The sequence below is a fragment of the Onychomys torridus genome, chromosome 13 (assembly GCF_903995425.1).
Source record: "Onychomys torridus chromosome 13, mOncTor1.1, whole genome shotgun sequence".
NCBI lineage: Eukaryota > Metazoa > Chordata > Mammalia > Rodentia > Cricetidae > Onychomys > Onychomys torridus.
Genome location: NC_050455.1, coordinates 40,025,554 through 40,041,580, shown reverse-complemented (window position 1 = coordinate 40,041,580; position 16,027 = coordinate 40,025,554).

The following is a 16,027-nucleotide window of genomic DNA, read 5'->3' as shown; positions in this document are numbered from 1 at the left end:
TTAGCCTAATTAGCTCTCAAAAGCAACATCTTTAAATCACTGAAACATGAATTATGCAACAACAACACATTTTTGATGGGATGTGATTTAGTTTGTGGTAAACATTATTCACAGGAATACTTACCACATCCTTTCAGCATACACAGTGTCAGTAACCACTCTGTCAACCACGAGGTTTTGAAATGATGTTATAATCTCATTTCCTTTCCAGCGACTAGCATAGAGACAGACACTGGGGTATACTAAAGTCTGAATGAATCTGTCTGGTACACTTACCACTTTATATGAAATGGCAAATTAGTGCCTAGAACCATATATCTTTAATAGGCTATTGTTCCTGTGATCCCTCCTGCCTCTCTTCAGTTGAAGTCTAAGAGCTCAGCCCTGCTGTGGGTTATTGTTCTGTATACTGTGAATGTGTGTTGCTCTGATTGGTTGATAAATAAATTGCTGATTGGCCAGTAGCCAGGCAGGAAGTACAGGCAGGGTGAGCAGATGAGGGGAATTCTGGGAAGAGGAAGGGCTGAGTCAGGAGTCACCAGCCAGACACAGAGTAAGCAAGATGTCAAGGCAGAAGTGAGAAAAGGTACCAAGCCATGTGGCTAAACATAGATAAGAATTATGGGTTAACTTAAGTGTAAGAGCTGGTCAGTAATAAGCCTGAGCTAATGGCCAAGCAGTTATAATTAATATAATCTTCTGAGTGATTATTTTATGAGTGGGCCACAGAACTGAGGGGGCCTGGTGGGACCAGAGAAACCTTCTGACTACAAAGGCCACCCCCAGGCACCAATTGTAGATGAATTGCTAAACAGTATCATTAAATAAAACCCTGGAACCCTATATAGGGGTAAAAACATGAGAGATCAGAGGAATAGGAGAAGCCATAAGCTAACTTCACCTCACCAACACCTCAGTCTTCAAAGAGACCTACTTCCTGTATACCCATGCCTATATATCTTTCTGTTATGCTATATCATTTGCTCTCTCTGTCCAGCTGCATCATTTCCTCTTCCTGCCACGCTCTGTCATTCCTATCTGTCTGTACAGACTAATCTATGGTCAGTGCTGGGATTAAAGGCATGTGTCACCATGCTTTGCTCTGTTCTCAGTTTGGCTTTAAATTCACAGAGATTCAAAGAGATCTCTGCCTCTCAAATGATAGTATTAAAGGCATGTGCTGCTTCCTTTACCTGACTTCTATGTTTAGTATAATGACTAGCTGGTGACTCCTGACTCAGCCCTTCCCAGAATTCCCCTCATCTTCTCACCCAGCCTATACTTTCTGCCTGACTACTGGCCAATCAGTTTTATTTATCAACTAATCAGAGCAACACATATTCACAGCATACAATATGATATCACACAGTACTTTCCCCTTTCTCTCTAATCAAAAAGGAAGGTTTTAACTTTAACATAGTAAAATGACATATAACAAAACAGTTATCAAGTAAGAATTACAGTTATAAAATCTAGTCTATATGTATTTGTTAAAATTAAAGAAAATATTCTATCTATCCTATATTTGTGAGTCTAAAGTTTCATATCTAATTTATCTTTTATCGTAACCAAGGAAAATGATAACTATCTAATCTTCAACTATATCAAAGACCTCAGAAGGATATAATATTACCTAAAAAATCAGGAAATGCATTGTAAGCAACTTCCAAAATTCTGGAAATGACAGAGACAGCTGCCTTCCTGGACAGTCATCCAAATTTCCTCTGCAACATTGTGGCATCCATCTTCAGCCTACAGACCTAGAGTCTCTCAGTAGCTTCTCTCTGTGTCCTATAGAATATCTGGAAATCTGATCTGTAAAGAAGGAACCTGAAGGACCATCTCGCCTTGCAAATTTCAGTGGTCACCTTTCTATAGGTCCTGCATGTCCAGTCAATGCAACATTTTGTCAAGCAGACCAGGCAAGAACAGTTTCTTGCCCAAATGGCTATTTTTGCCAAGAAGAAGATAAACTCCATATGGAGTATCTTCAACTCCCATCTTCCTTTTCTTTTAAATATTTTTAAATTTTATTTTATAATTAATTTAATGTTACATATTAGCCATGGATTCTCCTGTCCTCCCTCCTCCCCCCCCCCAGCCTTCCCACCAAACCTTCCCAATTCCCACCACTCCCAAAGCCAGGTCTCCCCTGGGGAGTCAGCTCAGCCTGGTAGATTCAATTGAGGCAGGTCCAGTCCCCTCCTCCCTACACCAAGGATGAGCAAAGTGTCTCAGCATAGGCCCTAGCTTCCAGAAAGCCAGCTCATGCACTAAGGGCAGGTCCCCATCCTACTGCCTGGGGCCTTCCAAACAGTTCAAGCTAATCAACTGTCTCACTTATCCAGAGGGCCTGATCCAGTTTCATGGGAGCTCCTCAGTTATTGGTTCACAGTTCATGTGTTTTTACTAGTTTGGCTATTTGCCCCTGTGCTTTTTCCAATCATGGTCTCAATATCTCTTGCTCATATAATCTCTCTTCTCTCTCACCGTTTGGATTCCTGGAGCTCCACCTGGGGTTCGCCCATGGATCTATCTCTGCATCTGCTTCTATCAGTCACTGCATGAGAGTTTTATCACAGCAGTTAGGGTGTTCGGCCATCAGATATCCAGACTAGGTCAGATCAGGCTTTCTCTCAACCATTGCCAGTAGTCTATTGTGGAAGTCTCTTTGTGAATTTCTGGGGATCTCTCTAGTACTCTGCTTCTTCCTATTCCCATGGGGTCTTCATTTATCATGGTATCTCTTTCTTTGTTCTCCCACTCTGTTCCTGATCCAGCTGGGACCTCCCGCTCCCCTAAACTCTCTTTCCCTAGACCCTTGCCCTCCATTACCCCCCACCCCCAGTTTGTTCATGTAGATCTCATCCATTTCTCTGTAATTGGGTGATCCCTGTGTCTTTCTTAGGGTCCTCTTTACTAGGTAGCCTCCCTGGAGTTGTGAGTTGCATTCTGGTTATCTTTTGCTTTACATCTAGTATCCACTTATGAGTGAGTACATACAATGTTTGTCTTTCTGAGTCTGGGTTACCTCACTCAGGATGATTTTTTTCTAGATCCATCCATTTGCCTGCAGACCTCATGATGTCATTGTTTTTCTCTGCTGAGTAGTAATCCATTGTGTATATGTACCACATTTTACTTATCCATTCTTCAGTTGAAGGGCATCTAGAGTTTTTTTTCAAATTTCTGGCTATTACAAATAATACTAGTATGAACATAGTTGAGCATGGGTCCTTGTGGTATATTTGAGCATTCCTTGGGTAAATGCCCGAGTGGTATAGCTGGGTCTTGAGGGAGATTGATTCTCAATTTTCTGAGAAAGCAGAAATATATCTATGCATACCTAGAAAACTTAACATGGCTATAAGTTTGATTATCATGGATGACTAATTATTACTCTGTATTTCTCAACTGTATACTACAATTTCAAATAAGTTGCACAAACAAAATATTTTAAACAAGAGTAGAAATATATATACAGTATAACAAAATTAACTTTATATTTTTATCAATAAACTAAAATCCATAGCGATGTAAAGCATCTTAAGCAAGTTGTTGTTCTCTAAAAGTGGGTTCAATAATCTGCCCTTTTATCCTGTCATATCTATAATATCCCCTTTTCTTCTTTAGAAAGAGATTGCATTTATAATCAGCCTCCTTTAAATAAAAATAAACATTTATAATAATATTTGGGGAATTTGGGCATAGCTTCTCATACTAGTTCCTACTGGATGGAGACACTGGCAATCTTATGGGGATCCTGAGAAAATTAAGAATTATGATCAAATCCTGACTGGAGTAGTCTATGAGGCTGCATTGTCTGAGCCAGTTGCCTTGATGATGATCTGGATGTTAGAACATCTGGAGAACTCTCAGGGCGTCTTCCTTGATCAAACCATCTCAGCTTGGAAACAATTCATAGGTTCTCATCCTCTGTGGAAACAAAAGCAGAACCTCTTTTCCAAAGCAACGTATCCTTAGACATAAATTTTGAAGTTGATACCTTTATTGATATCTATATTGATTTAACTCAGCAGCCTTTACAATCAAGTGTCTTTCTGCAGTTAAAAAATCTCAAAGACAACACAGTTCAGATTCTCTATGTAATATCCATCTTTAAGTGGCTTATTTTTTTAATATTACTTTTACTGTCTCTTTAAAGACTTTATTCTTAAAAACTATTTCTTTATATAACTGTCTATATTAATTTTATTCTCTCTCCCATGCCTACATACATTTTCAAACACACTGTAAACCATTTAAAGTCTTATTCCATCTGAATCTGCCTTATTGTGAATCTATTGCTTTAAACTGCAGTAGCTAGTACTAAAGCAGAAGCCTTAGCTGATGACTCTGCCCACTTAAGCATCCCAATATGGTGGTGGTACATTTACCACCAGCAATTGGAGACATGAGCACCATCAGCTCTTGAAAGCAATGGGTCTATGCCTCCATCAAAGCACTGTGTGGCCTAGAAACCAATTTTTTTTTTTTTTTGGTCTGTACTAGGAAAAAAGCTAAATCCACCATGCAATGAACTGCACAGCTTGGAGAAATCTTTGTGTAACTTAATGGGAATCTGCCATGCTGTAACTCCAGCCCACATGCCTCAAACCCACCACAGCCAGGGGATACATCATTGTACCTCAGTCTGCCATGAGTGACATGAACTAGGAAGGTGCTCTTAGCTACATTTACAATCTCTTCTTAAGCTCTCTCAGGTTTTAGGTGGAAACTCTTGCCTCCACATCTGGATGCCATTTTTAGCTATAAGTTTCCCTGTGTCCCAACTGGTCCTGCAGCCACTCAGACCCAAGTAAACACACAGAAGCCTGTATCAATTACAAATTGCATGGCCATGGCCTATGGCCCAATTTTCTTGCTAGCTAGCTCTTATAACTAAACTCAGCCCATTTCTATTAATCTATATTTTGCAATGGGTTCTGTGTCTTACCAGTCTGCTGGAATGTTGTTCCTTGGGTGGCAGGCTTGTGTCTCCTCTGCCTCTGCCTTTCTTCTTCCATCCTCTCTACTGGATTTTCCACCTGCCTCTAAGCTGCCTTGCCATAGGCCAAACAGCATTATTTATCAACCAATCAGAACAACACATATTCACAGCATACAGAAAGATATAACACAGTACAGCCCAGTGCTTGGTTGTGGGTTACTGACTGCATCTGCTTCCATCAGTTACTGGATGTAGGTTATCTGATGACAATTAGGGTAGTCACTAGTCTGATTATAGGGAAGGTAGGTTCAGGGATCCTCTCCACTATTGCTATGAGTCTTAGTTGATGTCCTTCTTATGGATTTCTGAGGATTTCCCTAGCACCAGGTTTCTCCCTATCCTGATTCCCTCTACCAAGATATCTCTTTCATTGCTCTTCCTCTCTGTCCCTCCCTCTACTCTACCATCACAGTCCCTCCTATTCCCATCTCCCATCCCTTCCATTACATCCTGTCTCCAAGTTTACCCAGTAAAAATTACAGAGACAGCTGACCCAATCTGGTGGGAGCTCATGGACTCTGGCCTGTCAGCTGGGGAACATGCATGGGACTGAACTAGGTCCTCTGAATGTAGATGACAGATATGTTTGGAGAACCCCTGGCAGTGGGACTATAACTTTTCTCATGAATGAAATGTGCATGAAATGTAAACAAATTCCCAAGGGTGGGATTCCTTGACACAGCAGGGAGGGGCTTGGTCCTGCCTCATCTTAGTATGCCAGACTTTGTTGATTCCTCAAGGGAGACCTTACCCTTTCTGAGGAGTGGATAGGGGGTAAAATGGGGGGAGGAGGAAGGGCAGCAGAAGGGGAGGGAGAGGGAGATGGGATTGGTATGCAAAATGAAAAAAAAAAACTTCTTAAAAATAAATAAATAAAAAGACAAAAAAAAATAGGATATTGTTAACTTTCAAGGATCAAAACTGACTGTGATTAAGTGGTTTTGCTTAGGAAAGAGACTGCATTCTCCACATATAGAAAACTATGCTTGGATTTAATAGAATATTACACAAATATAGTGAATTAGATGAATGGTAAATATCTTAGTATTTCCTTTTACTTTACTTCCACACAGATGGAGATTATCTATATGGGGTATTTAATACATATCTTCTGCTCTAAGCAATTCATCACACTGATATAAAACTGAAGAAGAAATTGAATATAGTGATAATTTTCTGGAGCACATGGCTACCTGGTTCAGACTAAAAGCAAATGATAAAGCCCTGTGAGGAAAATTTCAGGCATGTGCTTTTGATAAATGTATTTCTGAGTTGCTCACTACCTGATAACTGAATTTATATGATGTTACACCTTTTCTGAGTAGGAAAGTGGTACTCATGATCACTTTTATGAATGTGCTCTGTTACATATTTTACATGGCAAATACTTTAAGTGTATAAATGTTCTGTAACACTATGTATTATTATATTATATAACATGTATTTATTTATAAATTATTGTAGTAATAAATGACAAGTAAGTAAGTATCATTTCTGTTTGTTTTGTTTTGCTTGAAGGCAAGGTTTCTCTATATAGCCCTGGCTCCTAGAAATCACTATGTAGACCAAGCTAGCCACGAACTCACAAGGATCTGCCTGTCACTGCCTCTTAAGCATTGGAATTAAAGATGTATGCCACCACACCCTGCTATAAAGTTTTTTAAAGTAAATGAACCTTGGGTTTCTTGCTAGTAATGAGCACAGAAGTCCAACTCTGTCACAACTTCTTTTTGCCCATCTAACTGTTATATAGTTTCTTGATTGACTCTCTCCTTCAGCTGGCTACAACTGACACTGTAATACTAGTTCCTGTGAAAAGCATACTTGGTGGAAGAAACTGGGCTTACAAAATTAAAATTGATGTTTGGCTTAAACTATGATATGAACCCAAGTTTCCATTAGCCAGAGACAGTGATAAATACAGACAGCATATCAAGGCCCTTGAAAATTAATGGCTCAATAGTAATTTAAATGGAGATGACTCACATTCCAGTAAATCCTCATTACTCTCAGCCAGTCCAGTTGTAACCTTTAAGTATTCTTAAAAGAAATTAGTTATTGATCATAAACAAGAGTCCTCAAAATGATACATGTAAAGAAATGAGAAATAGGGAAATACCCTTCATAGAAACTGCAGTTAACACTACCATGGACCCTAGTTTGAAGGAATTCGGATAGACTTTAACTGCGTTTACATGCACAAGAAAAATTCTTCCCATCGCTTGGCATTCCTTTTGTTTTTACCCTGTAATGTATGTCAGAATTTAATTTCTGGGTAATGGCAGTCAGCCCGTAGAGCTTTCTACAGCTTTAGATGTATAACCTCTTTGCTCAAATATCTTTCTCAGTTTAAATGGGATAGCATAAATACAATCACACAATCATTCATTTCTTGCAGGCATTTTTCTTAGGCAGTCTCTCAACTTATTTTCAAACATGGAATTTTAAATGAATTAGCAACTTGAGTTTTAAAACCACTGAGTAAAATACATCTTTTAGCATACCAATAAGCTTCTGCGTTAATTTTTTATCTCTTTTGTAAACTTCTAGTTACATGAGATACTGTCCAGCAATTAGTAAATGCTTTAGTATTGATACAAAATTTGGAAAGATATATTTTATAATATGTAAATATAATATACATGGTTCATATGACATATAAATATATCTAGTAATGATTATACATTTGACTTAATTTAACTTGAACTCTAGATAGGACTCAGTTTTATTAATATAAAATGAAGACTATGCATCATAGAAAACCTTAAATAAATAGCAATGAAGGATAATTGTAATTAATTATTAGTGATTTTTTTTTTGTAATTTAGCCTAATTAGAAACACTGTGCTACATTTAAAAATAATTTACTCTAGTCTGGGATACTCTGTATGAAAAAAATCAAGTATAACTGAAGGTTTTTGTTGTTAAATTAAAATATAGAATTGCTACTATATTTCATAATTAGAAATCTTTAAGGTGACCAATTAAAGAATGGGTAAACATTTATTGCTTTTCAAGTTTTCTGAAGAATGAATTTTACTAGAATTAGTCTTTTTATTTCTGATGTTTCACAGAGCATCTCTAATTTTACTTTGCATCATTTATAGTGGATATATTATTTGAATATTTAATTATACCACCTAATAATATAATTTCTATAGATATTGCTTTATCAGAATAAGATAAGCAACTCTAATGAAAATGATGTAACTCTAGTATAATTAATTGATAAAAGGGAGAGAAAACCCAAACTACCAGTATTAGGAAAGCTGGGTTGGGGAGATTTATAAGGGGATGATTCCTTGCTCTGTACATATGAGGACTTACGTTTGGAGCCTGTGCTGGCTAATTTTATATCCACATCTGAGAAGAAGGGAAGTTCAGTTGAGAAAATATCATTAGATCAGGGTACAGGCAAGCCTATAGGGCTTTTTTAAAATTAGTGACTGATTTTGGAGGGCTCAGTTCATTGTGGATGGTGCCATGCCTGGTCTGATGGTCTTGGGTTCTATAAGAAAGTAGGTTGAGCAAGTCAGTAAGCAGCACTCCTCCATGGCCTCTACATCAACTCCAGCTTCCAGGTTCCAGCTCTTTTTGAGTTCCTGTCCTGACTTCCTACAATGATAAATAGTGATGTGAAACTTTAAGCCAAATAACGCCCCCCCCCCCACCACCAAGTTTCTTTGATCATGGTAATAGCAATGAAAATCCTAGAACAGATCCCTTGCCCCCATGAAAGCTATGTGCAGCTACATGCATCTGTAATACAACTTCAAAGGATCTTCTATTCCCCACATCTTTGTATTCATAAACATTCAAAACAACTCGCTGTTGGATTATAATGCTGGAAAAGAATATTTCCAGTGTGGCCCAAAGAGACCTAGGAGCAAAGTGTATCAGTAAGACTCTTGCACAAGAGGGTGAATAATAGTTCAAAAGTAGTAAAACAAGTACAGAAATGGGGAAAGTCCACTTTATTCTAATGCCTTTCCTAACTGTGTCTCATACCACCCCTGAAAGCTTGACCTCATAATCTCATGTGATTGCATAATTTATAATTGATACAGAGGAGAAAGGTATGGTAGAGGTCAGGTTTCAGGAGCACCGAGAACTTAGGCAAATAGGGACAGACGCAAGATGCAAGTGTTTGACAAGATGGAAGAGCTATTTGGAATATTGACCCTTGGGGACTGTGCCATCTCTGAAAAGAAAAACAAAACAAAACAAAAATATTTCTCTCAACAGTTAATTGAAGAAGATAACACTCCACACTAACACAGACAAAAATATAAGGAAACACTTTGTAAATTATCGAGTGATAGAGTACATGACTAAGAAAGAGGATTGTTAATGGATACTAACACTAACAAGCAAATGTTTGACCAATACACATACATTGAGTGAAAACAGGATTACACTGATTTACTAAAAAAAAAAGTAGGTGAAATCAATAAGACAAAGGAAAAGTACATCTGTCACCACTTTAAATAACCAGAGTTAATTTTAGCAATATTTGTACAAAACAGCCTCATTGGCCTCTTGATAAAATTCGCTGAATGTTGACATCATCGTTTCTGTCATGTTTCTGACAGATATGTATGACCCACGCCATGCATACCTGTTACCAAGAAACAGCAGAATCCAAATTAGCCACCCTTTCACACCATAACTGACACCTGCTCTTTGTAAACATTAGTCACGTAAGTAAAGAAAGTGATAGTTTCAGGTTAAAGTTGATCGAAGAAATATGATCGATCACTCACAAATGCAATACACAAATCCACACTGGGCTCTGGACCAGAAAAAATGCAGACATTTTGAGATGTTTGATAAATTTTGCACACTGCAATTCAATCAGACAATATTTAATGATACAAAGCTTCTTTGCTAGTTGATACCCGTGCTGTTGTATAAGGCTGTATCAGTGTTAACAAATGATTTTGTAACTGTTTAGAAGTCCAGAACGCTCTGCTGTGATGCCTTGGCCTCTACTGATGAGGAAAGGACATCTGGGAACCCAGGTGCCACTAAATGAAGATTTTTCTGTGCCTAGAAAAGTGCAAATAACCCTGGTCTTAGAGCACTGTGTATATCTAGCCCCGACTTTTCCAGCTAGACAAAGTGATAAATTTTCATCAAATTTGATGCACCTTAAATTTTATTTTTATATTCTATAAAAATGAATTATTTATGCATGTAAATTGATAAACTCAAAATTGACAACCTTTAGAGCCAGGATTTATTCTTAAGACTCCATGACTTAATACCCTCCCTACACAAAGCAGGAAATATACAATACACTTGTCTTCATAGAACTCAATTTTCACACGTTAGACACTCACTGGGAAAAGTTTGAAGCCAAGCAGTGAAAGGAGAAAACACTGTTTATCTATTTCAGTTCTCAAATCTTAACACGTTTATCACATTTTGTTATAAAAGCTATGTGTCTAAAGGTTTTGATTACTTCCTTTTTGTGGATTCCAGCTATCAAACTCCTAAAATAATTTACTTTTATCTTTAAATTACAGTTACTAAACACAAACAGAAATTATTTCTGCCCCAAGAACAATCATATAAGGACTATTTTTGGTAACAGAAATTTTTCTCAAATTTTCTCAAACCGTTTCTTGCTTTTAATTATAGGCTGATCATCAGAAAGGCATATAGTGTAGAAGTAGCCATCTCAGTAGACAAAGTATCTAGTAGTTATTTAAGAAGCAATAAAATAGAGCAGTCAATACTGGGCATGACATTATTAAACAAGAGGAACCTAGCTTGAGTCTCATACCTCAATTTTGTATTTCAGGTTTAGGGTGACGATGTGCTGAAACATTTTATACAGTAGCCAGATGGATGCTCAAATTATACACTTTGGCTCTAAGCAGTTGCTTATGTAATAGTTCCTGTGGTGATATTTTGTTTGTGATCTAGCAAATAAAGCTTGCCTGAAGCTTGCCAGAGTGCAGAGCTAAGCCACTAGTTAGCCAAAGAGGCCAGGCAGTGATGAAACACACCTTTAATCTCAGCCTTTGGGATCTCACACCTTTAATTCCAGCACTAGAGAGGTGGAAACAGGAAATGATACAGCTGGGTGGAAAGAGGAATATAAGGCAGGAGGAGACAGGAGCTTGGCCCTTTCATGCTAAGGATTAGGCAGAGGTAAGAAGTCTTTCTAGTGGCTGGCTGCTCTGCTTCTCTGATCTTTTAGCTTTCACCCTGATATCTGACTCCAGGTATTTATTATTAAGGCCAATTAGAATTCATGCCACATGGCCCTGCACTTCATAGATGCCTCCCACGCCCACATAAACAGTCAGTGGTGCTCAAGCCAAACATAAAATTGTCATTAATCAATATTTTCTATAAATTAAATACTACTATGAAAATTTTGTTAATTATGATATTTCTATAAATTTTTTAAAATTTATTTTATAATTAATTTATTTTTTCTTTATTATTATGTGTTTTAAATTTTATACATCAGCCATGGGTTCCCCTGTCCTCCCCCCTCCCGCTCCCACCCCTACCTTCCCCCCAGGCCCTCCCCTCCATTCCCATGTCCTCCAGGATCAAGGCACCCCTGGGGATTCATTTAAATGTGGTGGATTCAGTACAGGCAGGACCTGTCACCTCCTTCCATAATGAGCAAAGTGTCCCTGTGCAAGCCCAAGGTTTCAAACAGCCAGCTCATGCACTAAAGACAGATCCTGGTCCCACAGACTGGGTGCCTCCCAAGCAGATCAAGCTATTCAATTGTCTCACTTATCCAGAGAGCCTGATACAGCTCCACAGCCTTTGGTTCATGTGCTTCCATTCGTTTGGCTATTTGTCCCTGTGCTTTTTGCTATCTTGGATTCAACAACTCACACTCTTGCAGACCCTCCTCTTTCTCGACAGTTGGACACCTGGAGCTCCACCTGGGGCCTGGCTGAGGATCTCTGCATCCACTTCCATCAGTTATTGGATGAGAGTTCCAAGACGACTGTTAGGGTGTTTGGCCATCTAATCACCAGACTGGGTCAGATCAGGCTTTCTCTCGACCATTGCCAGCAGTCTATAGAGGATGTATCATTATGGATTTTTGGGGACCTCTCCAGCACTCTGCCTATTCCTGTTCTCATGTGGTCTTCATTTATCATGGTCTGTTATTCCTTGTTCTCCCTTTCTGTTCTTGATCCAGTTGGGATCTCCTGCTCCCCTAAGCTTTCTTTCCCTCAAATCTTGCCCTTCATTACACCCACTGTCGTCCAGGTTGTTCATGTAGATCTCATCCATTTCTCTGTCATTGGGTGATCCTTGGGTCTTTCCTAGGGTGACGTTTTCTAGGTAGTCTCCCTGGAGTTGTGTAGCAGTCTAGTCATCTTTGTTTTACATCTAGTATCCTCCTATGAGTGAGTACATACTGTGTTTGTCCTTCTGAGTCTGGGTTACCTCTCTCAGGATGATTTTTTTCTAGATCCATCCATTTCCCTGCAAACCTCATGATGTCATTGTTTTTCTCTGCTGAGTAGTACTCCATTGTGTATATGTACCATATTTTCTTTATCCATTCTTCAGTTGAAGGGCATCTAGGTTGTTTCCAGGTTCTGGCTATTACAAACAAAGCTGATATGAATATAGTTGAGCAAATGCCCTTGTGGTATGATTGAGCATTCCTTAGGTATATGCCCAAGAGTGCTATAGCTGGGTCTTGGGGGAGATGGATTTCCAATTTTCTAAGGAAGTGCCATATTGATTTCCAAAGTGGCTGTACAAGCTTGCATTCCCACCAGCAGTGGAGGAGATTTCCCCTTGCTCCACATCCTCTCCAGCATAAGCTGTCTTCTGTGCTTTTGATCTTAGCCATTCTGACAGGTGTAAGGTGGTATCTCAGAGTCGTTTTGATTTGCGTTTCCCAGATAATTAGGGATGTTGAGCAATTCCTTAAATGTCTTTCAGCCATTTGAACTTCCTCTGTGGAGAATTCTCAGTTTAGTTCTATAGCCCAATTCTTAATTGGACTGTTGGGCATTTTGATGTCTAATTGCTTGAGTTCTTTATATATTCTGGATATCAGCCCTCTGTCAATGTAGGGTTGGTGAAGACCTTTTCTCATTCTGTAGGCTGTCACTTTGTCTTGTTGACAGTATCCTTTGCTCTACAAAAGATTCTCAGTTTCAACAGGTCCCATTGATTGATTGTTTCTCTCAGTGTCTGTGCTACTGGTGTTATATTTAGAAAGTGATCTCTAGGGCCAATGTGTTCAAGAGTACTTCCTACTTTCTCTACTATCAGGTTCAGAGTAGCTGGATTTATGTTGAGGTCTTTGATCCATTTAGATTTAAGTTTTGTGTATGGTGACAGATATGGATCTATTTGCAGCCTTCTACACATTGACATCCAGTTATGCCAGCACCATTTGTTGAAGATGCTTTTTTTTTCCATTGTACATTTTCGGCTTCTTTGTCAAAAATTATATGTTCATAGGTGTGCGGGTTAATGTCAGGGTCTTCAATTCGATTCCATTGGTCCACATGTTGGTTTTTATGCCAGTACCAAGCTGTTTTTATTACAGTAGCTCTATAGTAGAGCTTGAGGTCGGGGATTGTGATGCCTCCAGAGGTTGTTTTATTGTACAGGATTCTTTTAGCTATCCTGGGTTTTTTGTTTTTCCATGTGAAGTTGAGTATTATTCTTTCCAGATCTGTGAAGAATTGTCTTGGTAATTTGATGGGAATTGCGTTGAATCTGTAGATTGCTTTTGGTAAGATCACCATTTTTACTATGTTAATCCTGCCTATCCATGAGCATGGGAGATCTTTCCATTTTCTGACATCTTCTTCAATTTCTTTTTGCAGGGACTTAAAGTTCTTGTCATATAGGTCCTTCACCTGCTTAGTTAGCATAACCCCAAGCTATTTTATATCATTTGTGGCTATTGTAAAGTGTGATGTATCTCTGATTTCCTTCTCAGCCTGTTTGTCTATTGTATATAGGAGGGCTACTGATTTTTATTTTGAGTTGATCTTGTATCCTGCAATGTTGCTAAAGGTTTTTATTAGCTGTATCAGTTCCTTGATTGAATTTTTGGGGTCACTCATGTATACTAACATGTCATCTGCAAATAGGCAGAGCTTGACTTCTTCCTTTCCAATTTGTATCCCCTTAATCTCTTTATGTTGTCTTATAGCTCTGGCTAGAACCTCAAGTACTATATTGAATAAGTAGGGGGAGAAGGGACAGCCTTGCCTTGTTCCTGATTTTAGTGGTAGTGCTTGGAGTTTCTCTCCATTTAATTTGATGTTGGCTGTTGGCTTGCTGTAGATTGCCTTTATTATGTTTAGTTATGTTCCCTTTATTCCTGATCGCTCCAAGACCTTTATCATGAAGGGGTGTTGGATTTTGTCAAATGCCTTTTCTGCATCTAGTGAGATGATCATGTGGTTTTTTTCTTGAGTTTGTTTATATGGTGTATTACATTGACAGACTTTGGCATGTTGAACCACCATTGCATCCCTGGGATGAAGCCTACTTGATCATGGTGGATAATTGTTTTGATGTGTTCTTGGAGTCTGTTTGCCAGAATTTTATTGAGTATTTTTGCATCAATATTCATGAGGGAGATCTGTCTGTAGTTCTCTTTTTTTGTTGCATCTTTGTTTGGTTTAGGAATCAGGGTAATTGTAGCCTCATAGAAGGAGTTTGGTAATATACCTTCTGCTTCTATTGTGTGGAACAATTTAAAAAGTATTGGTATTAAGTCTTCTTTGAAGATCTGGTATAATTCTGCAGTGAAACCATCAGGTCCAGGGCTTTTTTTGGTTGGGAGACTTTTAATGACTGATTCTATTTCCTTAGGGGTTATTGGACTATTTAAATGGTTTATCTGGTCTTGATTTATCTTAGGTATGTGGTATCTATCCAGAAAATTATCCATTTCTTTTAGATTTTCCAGTTTTGTGGAGTAGAGGTTTTTATAACCTGATGATTCTCTGGATTTCCTCATTGTCTGTTGTTATGTCCCCCTTTTCATTTCTGATTTTGTTCATTTGGATGCTCTCCCTCTGTCTTTTGGTTAGTTTGGATAAGGGCTTGTCTATCTTGTTGATCTTCTCCAAGAACCAACTCTTTGTTTCATTAATTCTTTGTGTTGTTCTCTTTATTTCTATTTTATTTATTTCAGCTCTCAATTTGATAATTTCCTGGCTTCTGTTCCTCCTGGGAGACTTTGCTTCTCCCTGTTCAAGGGCTTTCTGGTGTGCTGTCAAGTCACTAGCATGAGAGTTCTCCAGCTTCTTTATGTGGACATTCAGTGCTATGAATTTCCCTCTTAGCACTGCTTTCATAGTATCTTATAAGTTGGGTTTATGGTGTATTCATTTTCATTGATCTCTAGGAAGTCTTTAATTTCTTTCTTTATTTCTTCCTTAACCCATTGGTGATTCAGTTGAGCATTATTCAGTTTCCATGAGATTGTAGGATTTCTGTAGTTTTTTCTGTTGTTGAAATCTAACTTTAAACCATGGTGGTCTGATAGAACACAGGAGGTTATTCCAAATGTTTTGTATCTGTTGAGATTTGCTTTGTGGCCAAGTATGTGGTTGATTTTAGAGATGGTTCCATGGGGTGCTGAGAAGAAGGTATATTCTTTTTTGTTTGGGTGGAATGTTCTGTAGATATCGATTAAGTCCCTTTGAGCCATAACATCAGTTAAGTCCATTATGTCTCTGTTAAGTTTCAATTTGGCCGATCTGTCCAGGGGTGAAAGTGGGGTGTTGAAGTCTCCCACTATTAATGTGTGGGGTTTTATATGTGATTTAAGCTTTAGTAATGTTTCTTTTACATATGTGGGTACCCTTGTGTTTGGGGCATAAATGTCAGAATTGAGACTTCATCTTGGTGGATCTTTCTTGCAATGAGTATGTAATGTCCTTCGTCATCTCTTTTGATTGATTTTAGTTTGAAGTCTATTTTGCTGGATATTAGGATGGCTACACCAGCTTGCTTCTTAAGACCATTTGATTGGAAACTCTTTTC